Source organism: Vipera ursinii (genome assembly GCF_947247035.1).
Source record: "Vipera ursinii genome assembly, chromosome: W".
In the NCBI taxonomy this organism is placed as follows: domain Eukaryota; kingdom Metazoa; phylum Chordata; class Lepidosauria; order Squamata; family Viperidae; genus Vipera; species Vipera ursinii.
The window spans coordinates 34331593-34337522 of record NC_139522.1 but is presented as its reverse complement, the minus strand read 5'-3'; positions in this window follow the sequence as shown (position 1 = coordinate 34337522).

The following is a 5930-nucleotide window of genomic DNA, read 5'->3' as shown; positions in this document are numbered from 1 at the left end:
CATTTTGCGAAGAATTTATGTTCGTGATAGTGTGGGTGCACATGTACACCTTGCGCGCAAACTGTTTAGGGCTCGTCTTCAGAAGGATGGAGATATGTTAGCTCATCTGGTATTCATGAAGAAAACTGCAAGAGCTACATGAAAAGGAGCTGATTTTCTCGGAGCTGCATCAGGTGTATATCATTCTCTCATCTTTGCATGATAGCTATGATGCGTATGTCTCTTCTTTAGAAGTCCTGACCAGAGAGGAACTAACATTAACAAACATAACTGGGAGATTGCTGGAAAAGTCCAGAAGAAAGCAGAATGAAAGGTTCAGTGTGTCGTAACAGATAATGGCACTGAGTTTACTAATAAGCAGTTTGTTGCCAAATTACAATCAGCCGGCATTGAACATAAGCGTTCTGCCCCTTACAGGCCACAACACAATGCGTTTGTTGAAAGACGAGGGCAAACGCTGCAAGCTATGATAAGAACAATGTTGTCCGATTCCGGATTACCCGAGAAACTGTGGGGAGAGGCGGCAATGTGTGCTAACCACATCTTAAACATTGTGGTTGATTCCACAACTGGTGAACTACCATACACACGTTGGCATGGTAGAAAACCAGATCTAGGTTACTTGCACACATTTGGGGCCCCAGCATGGGTTCATATTCCAGCACAACTGATGCGAAAGGGACAGCATAGAGCAAGGCAACTGTTTTTCGTAGGCTATGACTCCAACCACAGGTCTTTTAGGTTTTGGGAACAAGGCACCACTACTGTGTATTGTAGTGCTAGTGCTAAGTTTCTGGAGCATGTAGGCTGGAACAAGCTAGAGCAGGGAAGTGTTGGTGTTGATCCTATTGTGTTTAGTGACACCCCTGTTGCTGTTAAAAGATGTGATGATAAACCTTCTATAGCTGTGAAAGAGGAGGAACTGATAGGGGAGGTAAATGAAGCAGAAGAGGAGAGTCCGATACCAAGTCCTGTAGTGCCTAGACGTTCGACACGCGAAAGGCGTCCACCTGATAGATACCAGGCCAGTGTTGTATGTCAGGTGAATGTAGAACTGTCTAATTTTGAGGAAATAAAAATGTATCCTGAGAAAGAGCAAAAGGCATGGAAGTCAGCGATGGACAAGGAGTTAAGATCCTTGCAGGATCTAGAGGTATATGAAGATGTAAATCTTCCACCAGGTGAACGTGCAATAGGTTGCAAATGGGTTTATAAATTGAAGAGGGGTATAGATGGGACTGTTACCCATAGGGCACGTTTAGTTGCTCAAGGATTTGCTCAAACCACCGAAGACTATGATGAGGTGTTTGCACCTAGTCTGAGGGCTATTATGTTGAGAGCAGCATTAGTGTGGGCAGCTAGAAACCGGTATAAAATAAACCACGTAGACGTAGAGACAGCATATTTGCATGCTCCCTTACAGCACACTATCTACCTAACAAAATCACCAGGAGTAAACAAGGATCAGAAAACTGATTGTTGGAGATTAAAGAAAAGTCTTTATGGCTTAAAACAATCTGGTTTTGAGTGGAATAAGTGTATTGTTAATGAATTGGTTGCAATGGGCTTCGTAGCCAGAATCACTGATCCATGTTTGTTTAGGAAAGAAAGGGACGGTGTAATGTCTTTATTATTGCTTTTTACTGATGACATAGCAATAATTACGAAGACTGAGCAAGAAGCACTGAACATTGTTGCTAGCTTACAAAAGAAATTCATAATCAGGAACCTAGGAGAGATCAATAACTATTTGGGTCTGGATATTGTGAAGTCTGATAAAGGTTATAAGATTTCACAGGCTAGCAAGATAAGTCAATTATGGAAGAGATACAACATGGAGCTCTGTAAGCCAGAAAAAACTCCAATGTCTCAGGACTTTAAAAACACTGATATTGAAAGTCCTGTCTTTGACAAAAAAGTGTATCAATCATTAATTGGTAGTCTATCATATCTGAGCAACTGGTCAAGACCAGACATTTCGTATAGTGTAAACCAATTAGTGAGATACAATGCTGCACCGACTGGTAGACACTGGCAAGCGGCAAAACGAATATTGAGATACTTAAAACAGACCATACACTACTCGTATCTGAAACCCAATCGTGATTTAGTTCTCACAGATAATAATAATAATAATAATAATAATAATAATAATAATAATAATAATAATAATAAGAATAAGAATAAGAAGAAGAAGAAGAAGAAGAAGAAGAAGAAGAAGAAGAAGAAGAAGAAGAAGAAGAAGAAGTTGGAAGGGACCTTGGAGGTCATCTAGTCCAACCCCCTGCCCAGGCAGGAAACCCTATACCATTTCAGACAAGTGGCTGGCCAGTCTCTTCTTAAAAACTTCCAGTGTTGGAGCATTCACCACTTCTGGAGGCAGGTTGTTCCACTGGTTAATTGTTCTAACTGTCAGGAAGTTTCTCCTTAGTTCTAGGTTGCTTCTCTCCTTGACTAGTTTCCATCCGTTGCTTCTTGTCCTGCTTTCAGGTGCTTTGGAGAATAGCTTGACTCCCTCTTCTTTGTGGCAGCCCCTGAGATATTGGAACACAGCTATCATGTCACCCCTCACCCTTCTCTTCATTAAACTACACATACCCAATTCCAGCAACCGTTCCCTATATGTTTTAGCCTCCAGTCCCCCAATCATCTTTGTTGCTCTTCTTTGTACTCTTTCTAGAGTCTCGACATCTTTTTTACATCGTGGTGACCAAAACTGGATGCAGTATTCCAGGTGTGGCCTTACCAAGGCATTGTAAAGTGGTATTAGTACTTCACGCGATCTTGATTCTATCCCTCTGTTAATGCAGCCTAGCACTGTGTTGGCTTTTTTGGCAGCTGTAGCACACTGCTGGCTCATATTTAAGTGATTGTCCACTAGGACTCTGAGATGCAGATGCAAGTTTTGCTTCTGATGCAAGCACTCGAAAATCAACCTCAGGTTTCGTTATAATGCTAGGTGATTCGATCATAGGGTGGAAATCCATTAGACAGAAGCACATTAGCCTGTCTACGATGGAAGCCGAGTTTTCTTGTTTATCAGTTTTGTGTACTGAATTACTGGTTTATAAACAGATATTACTGGACATGGAACTAACTGTTAATAGTCCATTTCTTGTGTATGAGGATAACCAGGCTGCGATTAAGATGGCAACCAATGCTGCCGTCAGGACAAGGTCTAAACATACCGATTTACGTTACCTAAATGTTAGACAATGTATTAAGGACAAACTGATACAGTTGGAATACTGCGCAACTGATATTAATATCGCAGACCATTTCACCAAAGCTCAGGGTGCTGTTAAGCACAAAGCCAGTTGTGAAACTTATGGCCTCAGATTGTAAGAAGCAATATATTGTCCTACCCAAAGGGGAGAATGTTAGGCATATGATTAAGCCTACCTGGTTGGGTTGGAAATATATAAGCCATGATATATGATATCACTTTAAATGTGATGATTGGCCAAGGGTGTGTTTGCCTCCCAATGGCCATAAGAGGGAGCTAGGGACGTAGTTTCTCTCTCTCTGCTCTCGCTGTTTTTTCACTGTTAGTTACTCTGTTACTGCTATTGTTGGTTTGCTACTGTGTTAAACCTGAACAACTGTGTTTTTGACCTTTGGACTGGTAAGAAGACTTTGTATTTGGAATACTCCTTGGACTGTTACTATTGTTTATCTGTTATTTACACGTGTATGACCTGGACTGTTTATTTTTGACTTTATTTTGTATTACACCACAAAGTAAAGTATTCTGTTTTTCACACCTCAGTGTATCTGTGTGGTTACTGTGTGAACTTTGCTGCTCTCAGTACCCTTTTTTGTCTGTGCAACTTCTTGTTAGCTCAAGGAGATCTCTGCACAATTCCTGACAACCTTTCCGTCTTGGGTGGCCCTGCACGGCATAGCTCATAGCTTCATTGAATTACGCATGCCCCTTTGCCACAACAAGGCAGTAATCCATGAAGGGGCCCCCTCCCCTTACTGTGCTCTTTTCATGTAAGCAATCCCCTGTACCTAAAGCATGAAACATTTGCTTTTATATAACTAATTTCTCAATATAAAGCACCTACAAAGCTGCTTGCTCATAAACAAAGATGATTACAAAGTAACACTACTAATATCAATATTACTAACATCAACCTTAAGCATAATAAAATCCCTTCACTACTAACCTTCAGTCTTTTACTATGATGGAACACGAATTAAGATGCTTTATAATTAATGGTCCAAATAGCATAAACTCTGCAGAATGGTGTTAAACAGACTTTATTGGTCAGGCAATCTAGGCAGACTTACATTTGCTGACAAGATCCTCCAACATGGCACATCTGTCCATCCTGACAGTGTAAAAGATTGAAGGTAAATTTACCCCATATTGTTTGGAGCGAAGAAGACTCCTTGTGTGCATTCGTGAAGAGATGTAGAACAAAGATAAAGGCAGGAAGTCCTACCATAAAACTAAAAACTCCACCCACTTAACTAGGTAAGCCTGGTATTCACTAAACAATCTGTCAATGCTGCAAACATTGACATGTTTTTGCACTGACAGTATAAGAGACAGCCTTTTGTTTAAACTGCTTCGCTTTGAATCTTGAAGGGAGGGAATTTTCTAACGACTATTTTGAGAAGATTAGAAAAGCCCACGTACAGAATGAGAGGTGAGACCTCATATGTAAAACTAATTGGATAATGTGATTTATGACGTATAGATAAGGGCGGGGATTGTGTGTGTGTTATGATGGGTTTGGGGGGAGGAGATTTCAGATTCTGGCATCCCTCCATGAGTGCCGATGTTTCGTTTCATTATTAAGACTTTTTAGATAAACAATGGTTGCATTTTGTTTGAACTGTCTCATTTATCAGAACCATGACATCATGCCAGAATCTACTTTCGTTCAAAGGGGACTCCTGAACCCCCGCCGCTGTCTCCAATAAGGTAGATAAGCTGGCAAAGATTCAGGGAAGAATCCTCAGGATGGAAAGGGAAAGCCTGGCTGCTGGCAAAACTTCTGAAGAGGAAATAATAGACAGTTTTCTGTGGGAAGAGAATTTGGGTGAGTGGAAAATCCTGTCTGCAGACCAAACTGCCTGCCATCCCCAGGAGTCCCCTGCCAAGCCCTCCAGACCCATAGAGACAGAGGACCCCAGCCTGGGGCCTCTGCAACAATGGGAGGTTGGGAAACCCCCATAAGTGAAAGGCCAACAACCTCTGAGCTTGCCCCAGCTAATAGAAGCCTTGCAACAGCTGGGGGTGGTGCAGAAGCCTGGAGATCAGGAGCTGGTGGGAGGACAACAGCAAGGGTGGCAGCAGCAGGACCCAAATGTGCAACCCCTGAACATACAGCAGGACCAGTGAGGCCAGCAGCAGTGGGGGCCCTGGCAGCCATTAAATCAGCAACCAGAGTGGGGCCAGAAGCAACTGGAGACACAACAACAGCAGTAGGGGCCCCAGCAACCATTTAACCAACAACCAGGGTGGGGCCAGCAGCAATGGTGGCCCCAGCAACCAATAATGAGCCTACCCTTCAGAGCATCCTTTGATTGGGACCCAGAGAAACTGATTTTCTTCCTCAACCATGTACGCTCTCATTTGAATAGCTGGGCCCATCTGTACCCGGACCCAGGTGTGATGGTTGATGTGATTGCGTCCAGCCTAGAGGGAGAAGCATCCGAATGGTTGAACAATTTATATAATGAGCAGGCCCCTGAATTGGAGGACCCCCACCAATCTCAATGTATACATGGTTGTACTTTGACAATAAAGGTTCATTCTTTTCGTCCTGGGGCTAAGGGAAAGATTTGAGGACCCATCCATCACCCTCAGAGCGGAAGAGCAAATCCATAAGATAAAACAAGCTGGCTGGCCTGCCCTGGAGTACGTGCAGGAGTTTCGAAAGCTGGCCGGTCGGATAGAGAGATGGCCTGAGCAA